The sequence below is a fragment of the Argiope bruennichi genome, chromosome 1 (assembly GCF_947563725.1).
Source record: "Argiope bruennichi chromosome 1, qqArgBrue1.1, whole genome shotgun sequence".
NCBI classification, from domain to species: domain Eukaryota; kingdom Metazoa; phylum Arthropoda; class Arachnida; order Araneae; family Araneidae; genus Argiope; species Argiope bruennichi.
The window spans coordinates 21570441-21589124 of NC_079151.1; the positions used below are offsets into that span (position 1 = coordinate 21570441).

The 18684-nt window shown below is 26.3% G+C and overlaps 1 long non-coding RNA gene across 3 annotated transcripts; it reads right to left on the reverse strand.

The window, feature by feature from the left end:
* Positions 1-3120: 3120 nt before the first annotated feature.
* On the reverse strand, positions 3121-18463 carry LOC129971831 (uncharacterized). 3 transcript variants are annotated; one of them, XR_008784824.1, is made up of 7 exons: positions 18161-18463; positions 14598-14748; positions 13700-13800; positions 13144-13305; positions 12332-12447; positions 11873-11973; positions 3121-4831 (listed from the first exon to the last, which is right to left on the reverse strand). It is a non-coding gene; the product is annotated as an uncharacterized LOC129971831 (long non-coding RNA). The 3 variants fall into 3 exon arrangements; XR_008784823.1 differs by lacking the exon at positions 13700-13800; XR_008784825.1 differs by lacking the exons at positions 13144-13305; positions 13700-13800.
* Between the last annotated feature and the right edge of the window lie 221 nt (positions 18464-18684).

Sequence of the window (18684 nt, forward strand, 5' to 3'; positions counted from 1 at the left end):
ATATTGCGCGTATTTATAATATTTAATTACATGCTATGCTATCAGGTTCTGCTTTTTTTTCCCCCTCAGATAAAATCCGCAACGGATTCCAAAATTACATTGGCGGCTGCATTTGACGCATATCGCATGCTTATGAGTTGACCTAATTGTAGCTAAAAGTATTTCCCCCATATTTTGAAAGATAGTATAGAAGAAACAAAAGGGCAAAAAAAAAAGGGGGGGGGCTTTTAATAATTTTATTTGTCCGAAACAGGAAGAATTCTGAAAATGCATTCGAAAATTTTGCATCTCGATTAAAAATATTTCAATAACAAACTTTTTTTACGCTACAAGAGCAATAAAAACTCCATTGAAATATAATTATACGCATCTAATTCATTGTATGGTATTCTGTCATTCATATTGACTACAACTTTAATATAAATTACGCAAATAATAAGAAAAATATTAATAACTGCAAATGGAGAGAAAGCTTTTCAATTTCTGGATTGATTTTTCCACTGATATAGAGAAATATGTAACACATTTCGATATGATAACGAAGAAAGAGAATAATTTGCATCGAAGACTTCTTAATAAAAATATGCTTCTTTTTAAAAGAAGTCCGCTTTCTCTAGTATTTTAACCGTCTAAATGTACCTGATAATATATGAAGCATTTTCAAAAAGAAATCAAACTTTTAAATGAGAGCATTAATATATGAACTACAAATCCCACTGCAATTAAGTTCTGTTGAATTTTCTTTTAACTCCGACATTTTAAATATTTATCACCTTTTTACTACTATTAAAAATTAAGTCATAAAATTACCATATTATGACTGGTAGAATAAATGAATATTTTGTCCGATTGGCGATTTTTTATATTGAAAAAAAAAAAAAAAATGAATGATTATCGAATTTGTGAAAAAATAAACGCATTTCTATTTTAAAACCCAGAGGCACACTTAAATAAAACCAGCTTCCCCTTCACCGTTTTTTTTTTTAACAATGCTTTTCTCATATTCGACTTCCTTTGCCGCACTCCAAAACGATATGATGAAATGGAATTATTTAAAATTAAAACTAAATAACTATAGATATAAATCATTTTTGTATAACATAGTGTAGCAATCGATCAATATATCTAAATTATTATTCAACAGATTAATTAAAATGTGTAAAAGAGTTACATTGTATGGAAATTATAAAATTAAAAAATATAATTAAAATGCACAAAATTATTTGAAATTAAGTTTTAAAACATAATGGTTGATAAATCAAAATGTGAATTATATTTTCTTCTTTCAGAAAAGGCTCCAAGAATATCAGCTCAATGAAATATTTTCATCCAAATAAATCCAAAATTTTATTAAAAACATTTTTTTTTGTTTTGAAAATTGTAATGATTTATCATTATTATGTCTTATGGATGGAAAAAAACTGCCCAGCTTTTATATGCATTTTGCAATTGTTACTATTAATACTAAAAAAAGGATATACATGTTTGTGATGTGTTTAATATTATAGACCAAATTATGGATCCAACAAAATTAAGCCAATATATTTGTGTCAGTTTGATAATTTTATCAAATAAGCTTTGAATGGTGGGAACGTGAATTAATTTTAATTAATGAAAAATTAAGCAAAATTCATGATAACTTAATTATAAGATCTGAAAATATTATTACATAAAAATACTTATTGTATAAAAATACTTGCACTATCTTAAAATTCAAATTGTTCCATTCTTAAAATTTGTCCCATCTTAATTTTTGTATTAAAAAATCATCTTTTCAATTATATATATATATATATTATATTATATTAACAATTAAAAAAATGCTAGATGTGAATCACAATAGTGATTTTCATTGTTGAAATTTAAATAATTCATTTCATTTTTTTTATCAAACTTATAGATAGTTTTTTCCCCTTTTATTAAAAAAAGATTTTTATACCTCGGCTCAAGAATTTTTCTTTATTCTTAAATAATAGAAATGTAGTAAGCGATTTTATAGAATACTAATTTTAAATTTTATCTTTCTATGATCATAAACATAATTTTATTTTCAGTGTAAGATTAAAATTAAGGGATTACAAAATTTCTAAAGTGAAGGTATTTTCAACTGTGAATTTCATAAGTAAATGGTAATTCCTTTTTATTTTAAATCTTCCATAACTATTAATTTATGATATTTATTTTTATGATATAACTAGATTAAATAAATAATTTTTAATTATTTGATAAAAGCAATCATTGAATTAACCATTAGAATTTCCATAAAGAATTTAAAATTTGTATATATTTTGCAGCTTATGGATGCTAAAAACTATTCCCTGTGTGTGCTATTATGATCATATGATCTAAATTTACAAGGCTAAATATCTTGTGTATTTGTTTGAACCTCATGCAATTCTATATGCCTTAAGAAATTTGAATGATATTTTGAGTATACAGATGTTTCTTAGCCTCCTAGAAGGAGGTCTAATAATTTTCTATAATAGAAAGATAAATCTCAAATACCAATAAGTAATGATAAAAATCCTTTTTAAAAAAATTAAAAATGCATTATATAGGAAAATTTTATCAAAAATTAGAAAAAAATCGGAGAGGATAGAAAAGTATGTAAATTAGTATTAATAACATTTATAATAAAGCTCTTATATAATGAATGTTTGGGATTTTATTTTTTATGATCTGAATTGTGATTTTACAGCTTTTTATTGTTTTCTCTTATGTTATATAAGAGCGATAATTAAGTTTTTTTATAAAGAATTTTTTTTTAGTTTTTACTTCTGTGTTGTTGGGTTTCTATTTCTTTTTTGCTTTTTTCCAAAACATGCAACATAGCTGCTCTTTTAGGCCACTGATCATATTTTGGTTCATATATTGCAGCACTAATGTAATATAGGATACTAGCTTGATATATTTAACATTTATGAAATCAATCTGAGCAATTATTTAAAGAAGAATTTTGCCCCCCCCCCCAGATGATGCAGGCTGTTTTTAAACGGGTGTCATCCATGCTAATTTGTTTGTTTACTTTGTCTTTTACTGGCAACACAATCTCAAATATGTCTATTAATCAAATCAAAATACAACATACAATGCAATGTTTATTTTATTTTTCTTAAAAGTACAAAAATATTAATATGCCTTAAAACAGAACATAGCTATCACATAATTTGGCCCCGTCCTTTGGTAAACACACTATACTTCTATACAGAGTCATTGCATCTTGGCAAAAGATTATATGAAGTTAAATAAATTTTGCAAATCATAATAATAAAAAAATAATGCTTCTTTTAATTTATTAAAAAGATTGCTATTAAAAATGGGTTTATATTTTTCTATGAGATAATTTTTTTTATGAATTCAATAACTATATTTGTTTTTAACAATTCAAGTAAGTTCTCTTAGGATAAAAGTATATATATAAAAGTATTTCATTCTTTGTTTTATTGGAAAAGAATTTCAATTTATAAACAGCATATTTTTTTTTAATATGTTAAAATACACAGATAAATAAATAGCAGACTTGCACCAAAGGCCATCTTTCCATGAAGCATAAAGAGTCATCAAATTTAACTATTTCTTTAAATATAGGATTTTTAAATTCAAACTTTCTAAATGAACTTCAACTATAATAGAATAATAGATATGTAATGTCATCATATTGTATTAGTTATAGTCATAACACAAACATGGGAGCTCTCTTACTACTTAGGAAATATCTTTTTCCAGTTAAGATTACAATTGTCAAAGAATTTATCAGACAATAATGAAAAAAAACCTAATGATGATAGTTGGAGAAGGCAAAACACATAATGACAGAAGATTATTACAATGGTGAAGGCATACATTTGCAATTCTGATTTCGATGGGTATCACAATTGAATGAATGATGCAGACTATTCTATACCACTCTCTAATAACATAATTCAAACTAAGAAAAGTGCACAAAAGCATGTACCACAAAGCTGAAACAACTGCAAAGGCATATTGGTCTATATGGACATAAAATTAAAATAGAACCAACACCATTCATATGAAATTCAGTCACCAGGTAAAAGAAAAAAAAATCTTTCTTAATAAAATCAAAAGGAAATAATCTAAAATGGAAACAGCTATACACTGTCAACTTTAATTCCATCTCTTATTCCTTTTCATCAGCAGAATTTCTTTAGAAGAAATATTAAAAAATAATGCTTTGCTAAGAAACAATTAGGTCGCCTTCAATCCCTAACATGTGAGCCCCCTCCCCACTTCATCATGTAATAAATTTATTAATACCAATTCAATTTGAATAATAAATACAATTTTTTACATTTTTTTTTACTGCATTCTGTTTCTGTTTAAATAACAAGAAGTGGGGGCGGGTATTCCTTAATTATTCTTTTAATATTGTCTATTTATTCAGGTATAAGCTAGAAATTCATTTCCAAATAACAATGAAAAATTCAAAATTGCTTTGGATCTATGATTGACTTGAACTTTCTTAATTGAATAAACTTTTGAAAAGATTTTATCTTAGAAGTAGTTAAATAATTACTTAGGTGAAAGAATAGTTTGAAGAATACAAACATCATAACACACAGATAAAAAAAATCAATAAAAGCATAATAAGTACAGCCATAGAAGTTAATGTGGATAGTCAACTAGTTAATGAGTACTTTGATGGTTAAATTCAAGTTGTGATACTTCCTTAACAGAGAAGTAATAGGATGACTCACAAAACTCAAATAAACTAGTTAATGAGTACTTTGATGGTTAAATTCAAGTTGTGATACTTCCTTAACAGAGAAGTAATAGGATGGCTCACAAAACTCAAATACTCTTGACTCTGAACCTGAAATGATAAATTACATGATATTATAAACCAATCAAATAATAAATAACTATAAATTATTTAATGTTTATACCAACTTTAAATCATGTATAGTAGTAAGGAATGAAGTTTTAATATTATTATGATCACAAGTGTTTTCTCAAAACATAACACATTTCAGTTTATCTTTTTATATAGAGACCATGCAAAAGTCAGCCCTTACCTGTTTAAATACAAGGTTACTTGAAAAATAAAAAGGTGAGTGAAAATGATTTCTGACAGTCTGATATGATTTCTGATAATGTCATGATATAATGCAAACACAGGCACAAGAGAAAATATAATTTATTTTTAACATTTCATAAATTAAATATATGTCACTAAAATAGAGCAAAAAATATTGGAGTAACTGTTATAAACATATATGCAGAACTTCAGCAATGGCAATTATAAAAAGAACAACAACAAAAAAGAAAGTTTATATTTAATGTAAAGAATATAATTAATTATAAAATGCAGAAAGTATGAATTATGAAAATCTCAGTAAAAACAACTGATACTGCACAGCTAAAGAATGTCAATGCTGCAACAAGAGTCCAAATTTAAAAAAAAAGTACTCTGAAGATAGATTTGAGAAATCATCAATGGTGGACAATAAATTCAAAAAAACTGTACATGAGCATTAGGAGACATTTTTAGCCTAAACTTATAAATAGGTGATTTAGAACTTCAAAATCCAGAATCTCCACATCTAAACTTCTCAAACACTGTTGCTTATCAATGGAGAAAGGCTGTTTGATGAAATAACTACAAATAATAATATTTCTAAACAATGCTATAAAGTGATTGATCCTAAATGGATTTTGCATCCTAATTTTACACTCCAAGTAGATAAACCAGCATTTTTTATATTTTCTTTCAAACCAGATAATTCATATTTATTTGACACTTTTGTAAGATAAAATTAACAAAATTTTTCCATTTCACAAATATTCAATTACATTTTGAAGAAATATGTCATTTGAAAATAAATACTCACAGTAGAATTGTAAAAAGTTTTTTTTCCCCATATTTGATGAATATGCCAAAAATCATAAAGGATACAAGCAGAATTTTAGAATTCCCAGAGGAAATTAATAATAATAATAAAAAAGATCTAGACAAAATTAGTTTTTAAACTCACCCAATGAGAGCTCAATAATGGTTCATATATATATATATATATATATATATAGTTATTTCAGAATCAGACCCAAACGGTATTCAACCAAAAAAAAGCTATATCTTTTTCTTGAAAAAAAGTTGAATCACATTTCCAATAAATATAAAGTATGATAAAATTTCAATATACTTTTGAAGTAGTATTTTTGTAAATTTACTTAAGTAAGGAACTAAATGATTTTATTAGAGAAATAATTTCAATTTGTAAAACTAAATTTTTTTAAAAAAATCTCATTTTTTTTCTTGAGTTTCTTTTTTTAAGGTTATTTTAAAAGTCATCACATGATAACAAACAAGTGATATTATTATGACATTATATAAAAAGTTTGCTGGCCATTCTGCTCCACAACAATTTATACTATGATGCAAACTCTCTTTTCAAAAGTAAAATGCACTAGATGTTTATTTAATGTTATAATACACTGTAAAAATTATATTGATTTGTTATGTTAACTCAAGTTCTGAAGATGTCACAAGATATAAAAGACAAATTTTATGAGAATAAAATAAAAGGAAATATTATACTTTTGATATTCTTATTTTAAATTACTTATATCAACAAACATAAAATATCCAATTAGTTCAAGATATTTGGTTTGAAATTTTACAAATTTTTTAATTTTGGTCAAATATTCCTTTAATTTTCAGAAGATGAGAACATATAAATTCCCACATAAGAAAGGGGTGGAGAGAGTTTCTGCCCTTACTCCCCTGCCTGAAAATTCAAATAATCGAAATTGTAAAGCTGCTATATCTTGCTAATAAAACAAGTTTTTTTATAATAATTTTTAGCAATAATAATTTTCTGTAAATATAGGCAAGAGATCAAAACTTATATTAGAAGTAGTTTCACATAGTTGTAGCAGTTTTCTTGTAATAATATATTTAAACTAAAATACCAGTGAAAAAGTGAACTTTTTTCCATGATATATATATATGTATTAACATGTGTAAGATAAAGTTTTAATTGAATTGTCAGACTTGAAATACTAATAGCAAATGTTACAAAACAAATAAAATAAAAAGTCAAATATTTGAATTATTGCACTGCTTTATGCTCTGTTTTGCCAGTGACATTCTGAAAAAGATGAATGAATTAACTTTTTTATTAAAAATTTATGCTCTTCATTTTGGAAGAGAGCTTGAAAGCAAGAGAGTTTAAAATTGAATCTTTCTAAACACCAAATATGCAGAATCTTCAGTAAAAGTGAAATTTGGAGCATAATCTTTTAATTTAAAAAGAGTAAAAGACATTTACATTTTATATAAAAATAATTTTTTTTATTTCTAAATGCTGTCTGTATTCCTTAATTTTTTAAATCTAGATAATTTAGAATAATTTTATTGCTATTGAACTGATTATATACTATCACATTTTCTGACAAAGCAGATCACTTTGATATTAAGACAACTTTGATCTCGGTAATTCTCTCAAATGCTAATACAAAGCAGATTATCATTCAGATGCATGTACTTATTCCACAAATTTTATTGTACTTATGAGAAATTACAAATATCATTTTGGATGCTTCTGGTCCTTTAATAGAATATACAAAGTCAATAATTCGTATACTAATTTCCATTTTCTGACTGAAGGATTCAAAACTATGTCCCTAGCATGTTTGCACTTGATGGATTATACAACAGAAATGTTGATGTGCATGGAAGGAGGCAATAACAGCATTTTCCTGACCTGCTAGTTACTTAAAACAGTCAAATTTGATTGCATTTAAGTTTTCTGTCTTTGTAATATTATGCAACATAATGATGAACTTCTTTATTTCATTCAATGTCATTATAAGTAGAATTATGGCTTTAGAAGATCTCAATAATATCTAGGAAGTATTCTGGCTGAACAAATGTTCTGCATACAATTTTCCCTTCCAGTAGAACCTTTACATTTTATCACAAAAACTAATTACATGAATGAACAACAATGAAATTTTGACAGTTGCTCAGTACATTAGAATTCTGCCCACCTTCAGAATCGTAAAAGTAACACTGACAGAAATTGTATCTTTTTTGTGCATGAGAAACTACATTGTCTGGAGTAACAGTAGTAAGTAAAACAAGAACAATATCTTTGCCAGTGACAACCAGTCTCCTATCTTTATATTGTAACACCAATAGTAAGTACAAAAGCATTTTCTGTTACAGTATGCATGTGATAGCCAAATAGCAAGCAGGTTACAAAATGAAATGCTCTGTATTGGCAGGATTATTTGAAAGTTTTCTGTGAATCAATATTATACAGAAAAATATTTTTTAAATGTTCTCTTTAAGTATGTTTCATCAGGCTCCCTTCCAGTTTCACAACTTACATGCAGCACAAGTCATTTGTCAGAAACAACTGTTTCTCCACTGGTTGTTTTCGAGAACTGTTGCTTCATAAAAATTCTTGATGCAAGATCTATACAAGTTGGTACAAATCCAATATGATTTGTAACCAGTAATACTTGTAAGATGTATACAAGTACCAGTAATCCCTTGCTTTGGGTATATTATTGAATAAATGAGCACACTTCTATGAAAAGCAAAATATAGGCTGACAATGTTACCAACCAATAATTCTGGAGCACTACTCAAAGCATCATATAATGCTTTTTTCTTTGTCTTTCTCATAAAGCTGTTATTCTTGAATAAAACCAAGGATAATGTTGCAAGCTCTGCCAATTCCTAGCTGACAAACTCCTGTAAATTATGAGGTGAATAAACAGAGCATAATTAGGACATAAAAAAGTCGCATTGTACTACATATTAATGCACATTGTTTTAGGCCTATCACCTCTTTTTGCCTTGAAAAGACCTAATTTTATAGTATCAATGATTATTCTTTTCAAGGAATTTACAGATACAGCTTTGTAGTAGTTGATATTATCTTATATAACTAAACTAGACAGCAGTGAGGATGGATGTTATATATTAACAAAAGTAAGCATTGTCACAATATTACTTTGAATTTCTTGCTGTTTATTTAACTAAGTTGCAAGTTCTTAATTCAATATGTTTATTGTTATTAATTAAGAGCATGTAATTGATTTTTTTTATCTCCTCACAAACATGATGGGTAAGAATCACAAAACTCATTAAAAAAACCACCATAGAAACTGTCCCTTTTAAAATGCCATTACTTTTTAGGTTTTTTCATTAGCATTGCATCATTATCTAAGGACCAATCCTACTTGTTCATGTTTAAACAACAAATTGCATACAAGTTGTAAAGCATTTGAATAACTCATTGGTTCTTTTTAAGTATGCCTACATCTTGGAAAAATAATTGACAAGACTTGGCATAAAGAAAATGTCCAAATGCTTCAAATGTTGAACGAAACATTTGATACATTTCTCTAAGGCTTGCTTGAATATGGTATAATTATCCATTTATTGATCCAAAGTCTGTAGCCATGATTGAGATGTTTTTCCTTGTTGACTGAATTTATTTTGCTGAAACACTGTTTTCCCCTCTTTATAGTGACTTGTACCTCATACAATCAGTAAGTGGACTGATATCAAAATTTGGAGAGGAGAGTAGTAGGAGTTTTGACTATTATTAAAATTGAAATAGGGTTGTAAAGTGTTTTTAGATAGTTCTTTCATAAGTATATTCTAAAAGTATGTGAAGGATTGATACTTCAGATAATGCAATTTTCCTTAACTCAGAAATTCCATAATTCTTCATTAAAAAGCTGATTAAAAGCTCAACCAAAATATAAGGTAGTAGACCTGACAGTCGAAAAACTCCTACTTGAATGATGGTATTTAAAAACATTTAATTTCCACTACTGAATAACTATGTGTTGTCAAAAAAAATTGATAAGGATTTTGTACAATAACGTTAGAATAATTACATTATTTTACATTATCTAGATTTTAAAAAAAATAATGATTACAATATTTTTAACTAAAACAAATTATACTGAAATGCAATTTCAACATTTTTTCATACTTCAGATAGTTAGTTATGAATTCTTAAATTAAAAGATTTAAGTTACATTTACAAAGATTAATTTACATTTACTAAAACATTCTGCTTTGTTTAGTATTTAAAAACCTCTGTTTTTAACTTGCATGTTTTCTTTTCGAAAATGAAATGGATATATTAAAAAAAATAATAAAACTATGTCACATAAGCCTTTAAGGTTATCAGATTAAATAAAGCATGAAACAGTATATAATTTCAAATATTTACCAAAATAGTATATGTATATATTTTTATTTCAAGTAACACAGTTCAAATAAATCTTTATTCCACACAATTAAATAAAAAAATATCATAGAAAAAATTTTATATTTTATTGGTATTTTTATATACAACATACACTCTGTATATAAAAATACAGAGTTTTAATACACTCTGTATTAAAACTCTGCCAGATATAAATTTTAATCCAATATAATAAAATATTGAATAATTACCTGTATTTAAGAAAAATCATAATTATAATTTCTTGAATAAGCAAGATATAATGTTTTACAATTTGACATTTTTTAATTTTTAGGACGTTTGAGTAAGAGAGAAAACTTTTCCAGAGGTGGGAGCTTTTCTGTTCTTAGTTCCTGAAGGTCAAAGAAATATTGACCAAAATTATATATATCTATATAAGTTTTTATTCAATCTTGGTCAATTGCAATGAACTATATAAAACAGGAAATCTGACAAAACATGGTGCAATAAGCAAATAAAATTATTTCTGAATTGATAAAGAGTATATGCAACCTATATTTTCCTCCTTCCATCTTATTGATTTCTGCATACACATTTGTACCTATAAACTTCAAATGAGCCTCTTAGAAATACCTTTATCTAAATCATACTACTTATGATGTATCTTTAAAAAGCAAACTTTCGTTCATTTTAATTACAAAAAAAGAAAAGCAAATAAACTTTTCAATACTCAAAAATTAAACAATTAAATTTTAATATGGGTAAAAATGTAATAAATATTGCATAAATAAGGAAAGATAATTTACGTTTTACTAAATGTCAAAGTAAAGAGACCCTTGACTCTTCCAATTTTCTAGAAATATAGCTAATATATCTTTTTTTTTTGAATAAATAATGGATATTGAATTTATGTATAAAACCAAATGTCTTTCTTAACCCCAATTTCTAAAAGGTGTTTTATTATTTTTTCATAGTCATAAAGAATGAATTAGAAAAACCCATTACATATTTTTAAACAAGGTGTAAACATAAAACAGCCATTCAGCAGTATCACATAATATTAAAAAGAACATAATAATCTAACAACATTCAAATCCAAAATCAAATACAGTTTTTAACATAGTTTACAATGTGAACTTAAAAGATTTGTCAGAGCAATATTATTTCTATTTATTGCAAAGTATATAATTAGAAGAAAATGCATATATTTCCTTCAATTATTTGTAATAGGAAAGTTTAAATAAAATAATTATCATATCCTTAATATTATGCTTTGAGAAAAAAAAAAGTTTAAAAAATGAATAAAAGAATGTGAAGAAGAACATAACATATTTTAAAACTACTTTCTAATCAGAACATTTTATGATTTTGAAACCAGAAAAAAAGGCAACCAATCAAACAACAAATCAATTGACAGTTAAATTTTATTATATTTTTAATCAAAAAGTAAATCAAGAACATTTTGCAATAAATGATAACACAGAAATAATATCTTATGCGAATAATTTTGAATCAGTTACCAATAAATGCTCAAAAACTAAAATTCATATTTAGGTTTTAAATTAAAAATTTGTTCATTCACAGCTTAATCAAAAATAGATCATGTAAATAAATAAGTGATTGATATTGAAATCAATAATGAAGTAAAATGTTTCTTATTATTCATTTTCACTTACTCATGTTATTTGTGATAACTGCAACATGGCTTGCAGCACTTGTATTTGCTCTATTTTCAGTAATACCCTTAGCTTTTTTATATGGCATCAACTGAAAATCCCTAGATAAAAATAAAAAAAGAAGTAGTAAATATATAAAAGCAGTATCATTTTGTCTTAAAACATTTAAATTCAATGTAACATTTCTAAAAGCCTTGCCTTCTTATTTGAACAAAATATTAAATAATGATAATAGAAAATATAATTAAGAAATTTTTACACTATAATAACAATTACCTATTATTTTTTATTTCAACAGATATCAATTTTAATTTCTGACACTCATCAAAATGCTGTTAATTATGTTCCAAGAATGGCACTTTTTGCCCACTTCCCTTGTCATCCACATTCATTTTGAATTTTAAATTATTTTTATTATTAGAGAAAAAATACAATAAATTTCTAAAGATATAATCTTACATGATAGAGTCTTCCGACAGAATTTCCATGGTAGGAATAATTGAGGCACATTCAAGATAAATTAACTTCTTTTGCTGAAGAAAAGGTCAGAACCTTCTAGAAACATCCATTGACTTCTAAAAGCAGAATATCAACTTTCATGTATAAAAGATTACATTCAATATACACTTCTACTTTTTTTCCTATTTATTACAAGGATGTTTCTTTTCATTTTACTTATATGTTTCTACAACGAATTATGAACAATTTAAATGTTATCAATATTTGTAGCCAAATCTACACAACATTAATGAAGTTGTATTTAAAGATAATTATAAGCTAATATATTGCTGTTTGATTCTTCATAAGAACTAAGGCAATTATTTTTTTAAATTTGAAATTAAAGAGTTATTATGAGCACTTCAATAATGTTGAGTTATTGATTGGTATTTTCTGCTTTTCCTATTAGTTCTCCTCTTTTATAATTTTAACTTGGATTTACATATATTTCATCCATAAGAAGCAGATAAATTTTTCATGGGGATATAGTATTTCATTCTTTTTCTGAAGGTAGATAATATGATTATTATTGAATACACTTTTTAAAGCATTGGACAATTTTCTAATGCATACAGGATGAGATAAATTAAAAAGGTTAAATTAAAATTTAAGTACACACAAAATTAAAATTTTTGAACTACATATAAAACTATAAGCAGCAGGATAGCAAGAATAAAATGTTAATGCAAGAAGAAACTCTGTAAAATAAATGTGCTCAGATGATAATGTTAAGTTTAGTGGTTCAATTATTACACTGAAGAATAAAGTCTTACCACTGTTATTTTGCTGAGAATATGCATCTTTTATCAAATGTATAGAATTTCCTATTTTCTTGTCTGGACTCACATCATTTGGTTTGAATGCAGTTAACCAACTCAATAATAATAACCAACTCAAACTCAATGAATAAAATTTGATAGTTTATTATCTTTTCACTATAAAAAAAGGTAAGATACGTCTTTTAAAAACAGAATATGACAAATTTCAACAATAAAATCCTTATAAATTTCCATAGAAGAACATTAATAGGATAATGGTTATTAACAACATGACATTTTATATGTAAAAATGAAAACAAATCACGAGTAGAAAAATGAATAATTAACAGTCTTCTATTCAGATAATAAAAATTCATCTACTATTTTTGAAGATTTCTTAAGATCATTACTTTTTAGGACTTCCTATTGCTCTAATTTAATTTAGCCTGTTTAACAAAGATTGATTAAAAAACTACAGAAATCATAAGATTAAAACATTAATGCTTCAATTTTTGACAAATGTGATTTTTATTTTGTTCGCACAGAATGAAAAGAAAAGAAATATACATACATTCTATTTCAGTCCTGGCTTATGTGTGTGTATATATATATAATAGACATCACATCAAATTCAAAGAATAGAAAATAAATGAAAACATTAGAAATGATTTCCTGCAGGCAGAAAGAAAGAAGGGAAAAAAATTACTCCAGAAATAATTTCTCTAAACGTATGAAAAATATTAATCTTGAACAAAATCATATAAATTTTATAAAAATTTTGGAAATCTCAAACTTTTTTTCTGTAAATATTGTTCTGTATTATTATTCAAAATAACACAGTAAAGTACAATTTTAACATCCAAGTTAATAGTTAGCAGTGTGAAATAGACCTCAAAATTCAATTATGTCCAAGAAACAATTAAATTATTTTTTTATTATAAATGAATATGCAATTTCCACATTTAGTAACTTAAAATATACCTTTTAATTAATTAATGATTAGATAAAGCTTTGGAAAAAATTTTGTTTAAAACATTACTTTTCTGTGAGAGTGGCAGTCATTAAATATATACAAGTATTAGAATCTCATGCCATTAAGTTTATCATAAATTACATGCTGAGCAATATAAAGTACTTGAAGTATATTTTGATTGTTGAAAAGCTAATGCTTAGTTATCATTTAAATTTAATATGATTCATAAAGATCTCATCTTGAAAAATGTGACTAATAAGAATACAAAAAAAAAAAAAAAAAAAAAAAATCAGTGATACCTAATATATAAGTCATACCTAAATAGCTATATCAAAAAAATTCTCTATATCTGAATTATTATTTTTAAATGATGCAAAGGTTGCTAGAGGCTGTAAGAAAATGTTACATTATACAAATGCATATATATTAGATCAAGATTATTTATAAATCAAGAAAATTTAAGTATATAATTAAGTAACAAAAATAAAACTTTTACTTTTCAAGCTTATGTTGTATTTTGATAAGTTGCATGGTGATGATGTCAACAATCTTCATCAGCATACATTGTCAGGAAGATAAATTATTGTAATAATCCATGTAGAAATGAAGTTGGAATACAATAAATGAGGAATACATGTCTTGCAAATCTATAACAAAAGATATAAATGACTGAATTAAAAGCTAAAATTATTTCACAAGATTTTTGCTTTCAAAAAGACAATGGACACTCAATTTAATTACATGACAATCAAATATAAAGTGTATCATGCTTGCTCTATTAATTGCCGAGTTATATATATATATGTGTGTGTGTGTTATTTATATCATTTAATTATTGTCAATGACAGCACAGATTAAGAATATGCAAAATGTAATAAGTATGATATTAGATAAATAGTTTTAGATATATGCAATGTATTTAACAATAACTAATTGGTTAGGGGTGTTTGTGGGACCCCAAAAAATCCCCTGAAACTTTTACGGACTTACTACCGGCATTTTGGAGTTTCGAGAAGGGGGGGGGGAGAAATGAAAAATTACAATTATGAAGTATTGAATGACCTAATTATAAAAGTTCAATGAATGACTTTTTTTGCAAAATTAATAACCATAAATTTTTAAACATATAAACTACTACATTTTATGCAAATATTTTAAATTACCTGAATTAATTCTTTAAAAAAAAATTATCTAATTTCTGCTGCTTTTTTTTTATTTTCTGATGTTTGTGGGCTTGTCTTTCTTTTGTGGTGAACTTCATAATTGCAGGAAGGTTGACTTTTATTTTCCTCATTTACAGTTGAAGAAATTTCCTCGAGAACTGCACATGCAGAGGTAGAAGCAGTTTGCTTTTCTGCTAATGTAGAAGGTTTTTCAGAGACTTTTATAGGTGACTCATCTCAAATACATGTTTTTAAGTCCTCTTGAAATGTTTTCCAACTTCTGTTCATATTCAGTAAGAGATCTTTGTGAATTGGATCAGTCATTGGATTTTTTGAGCCATATTTTTCACATAAGGTTTCTTTAGAAGCCATTAAATCATATTTAATAGTCTGCACTGCATCTAGGGAATCAATCTTAAGAGAGGTTCTATAGTCAGTGACAAGTGTATCCATTAAGTTGAATGCACTTTCCACTAATGGGCTATGGAAGCAGCTAAGGCAGGCTTTGACCAATTTAGCCAATGTAGGATACTTATAATCATTTGTGAAATCATCTTTTAAATTAAAAACTTTAGACCAATATTTATCAATTGTACACTTGACTTGATTTCCACTTTCATCAGATGTGTAGAGCATTTCTTTGGTGATATCAATATCACTCTGGTATAACCTTATTTCAGCTTCTACTTTTGACTTTTCATTATCACTAAAAATATGGGACATAAAAGATGATAATTTTTCAAAAGTTAATATTGTACTGGTTTTACCTCTTAGCTCTGGATCTAATGCTGTAAAACTAATTAGATATGAATTTTTAAGGGGTAATTTCTGTTTCATATGCTGAAATTTCTAAATGAAATTCTCTTGCGTACATAAATAAAAAAATATTTCAATAAGCGAAACGAAAAATTTACACGTGCATCAATAAATGAAACGAAAATTTTACACAGCGGAGAAAAAAAAGTTGCGAAGCTATCAATGACAAATAGCTAATACGGCGAAAAATCCCCCTTCTCTACTTATTGGCGCCACGCCAGTAGAGATAAGACCTTTGAACCCAGAGTCACGTGATGACACATCTGGTCGAACGAAGTTTCTCCCTTTTTTTCTGCCGCGCCTACTTGCCGAAAAGAATCCAGAAGAGAATGTCCGAGAACCGGGGGAATGAGTCATAACTCGCAATAAGGAAAGAACAAAAAACAAGTTTTTCCCCCCTTTTCACGCATTATCACTGCCTTTGGAGAAAGAAAGGAAAAGTTTTCACCACACACACTGACCTTGCGTTTTCTGCTTTAAAAGCAAACAAAATTACCCAGATCAAAATAAATAATTCATTATTATTCCTACTTCTTTTTGAACGACGATCCCCGGAAATTCCGGGGATCGAAGCTCAAAATCCCCGGAATTCCGGGGTTTCCCCGGAGCACAAACACCCCTGTTTGTTTGAACAGAATTCAAACACTAGTGGAAAATTCCCTCTTCCCCTTAAAAGTTAATGCTAGGAGCTATTTACTATATATAAAAATACATTTTGAAGATCTACCGTGATTAGAAAAACCAACAAAACTGTGAGGTTATTTTCAAACAAGGATACTCAATATTTAATAGTTAGTTCTTTAAAACTTAAGAGATAAATATATAATAAATTTAATTTTAAATGACTTCTCTTCTCTACATATAGAATTAAAAATTTTAGTCTACTGCTGAAAGTATAGTATTCATTAATATTTATGCCCAACAAGAAAAAAAAAAATTCATTGACTTTTCTTATCTTCATGATATCTTTAAAAAAATGCTAAATTAGAGATATAAGTTAATATTAACAACTACTAATCTAGAGAGTCTCATACAAAAATGAAAGATGATTCTTATATTTAAAATGTTTTGGTAATTTTTCTTATGCTGTTTTATTACTTTTTTCTCTTCATATGGCATAGTAAGGATATTAGCATTTCTCATCAAATTCATAACATTTAGAAAGCAAATTCTTCCAAAATAGTTTCCTTAGTTCATTATGGGCTGATGCAAAAACTTCAGTAGCTAATAGGAAATTGTGAATTATATATTATAACTATCTATTAGTTATTTAGACAAAAAAAAAAAAGTATCTTTTACGCAAATACCTATAAGTATTTTAAAAGATGTAAAAATACATAAAATACTAGATTTAGATAAACTAAAAAGATTTCTACAAATTAAAACTTTTTATGACTTTTGAAAAATAGAAAGAAAAATTTAATCCATTGTAGTGCAAAGGGTTATCTGAAAAATTGATTTTGTGTAAGAAACCACAAATTATGATAATTTTACAAATCACACAAACAAAGTGTCTATCTTGAACTCTACTTCTAGCGCATTTAACAATGATGTTTAGAAAGTTCAACATCAAAGCCAGATATAACACTTTTATGAGGCAGAACCGCTGCTGAATGCACTATCGAGACTATCTAATATATAATTAAAAAGCCATTTGTTCAGTTAGAATATCCAGTAACTATTGACATTTTAATTTTGTTCATTCATAGAATTACCACTACAGTTCCAAAAAATTTTTATTTAGAAAATTATTCAAAAAATTAGAAATTTTTTTATGTAAAAGTCTTTCTTTCATTTTTTAGCTTTATTATATCTAATGGCCTTACTTTTATGTTAAATGGTTGTTTTTAATAGCATATTCTTAATTTTAATTAGTAGCAACAATAAAAGTTTGAAAACACATTTACTAATAATAACTACTCTCTATTAATTAATTAGTGGATTTTGCCTCCTGCTCGCCAATCCCGATTTTATCCGATATTGTATGCGATGTCCGTCAGTTCCAGTTAGCAAGGTTTTAAAACTCCACTGGTCGTTCGTTCAATGTTGGAAGCTCAATCTTCCCATGATGAGAACTTACGTTTCCCGATCGGTTTACTTCCTATTCATATCTCAAAGCTCCACAATGCTAACATTATTTGCTTATATCTTCAATATCTATAAATACTGAATCATTTTTTTACATGTTACCACCAGTTTAGCAATTTCATGATCAACTTTTCTTTTCAAATTGCCAGATTCTCGCTCGGTTTTTCTTAGCATTTTTTTCTTCATTTTATATAAATATACGCCCCATTACTATTATTTAAAATAAAAAATTAAAAAAAAAACGATGTTTAGGTATTCAGATTGCTTGCAGAAACGAAAAATTTCCATTACTTAAACAAACCGAAAGCTATTAATAAGTGTTGCCATAAATGGTGTATTTAAAAGTAGAATTAACAAGTAATATTGTTTTAAATGCATTTGCTCTTAATTGGGTACTAATTACAGCTTTTCTTTCAAGCTTTTTGACGCTATTTTACCTCTAGGTGCAATATAAAAACTTATTATAATGTATTAATAATTTTCATTAAATATCTCAAACAATACTGGCAAAAACAA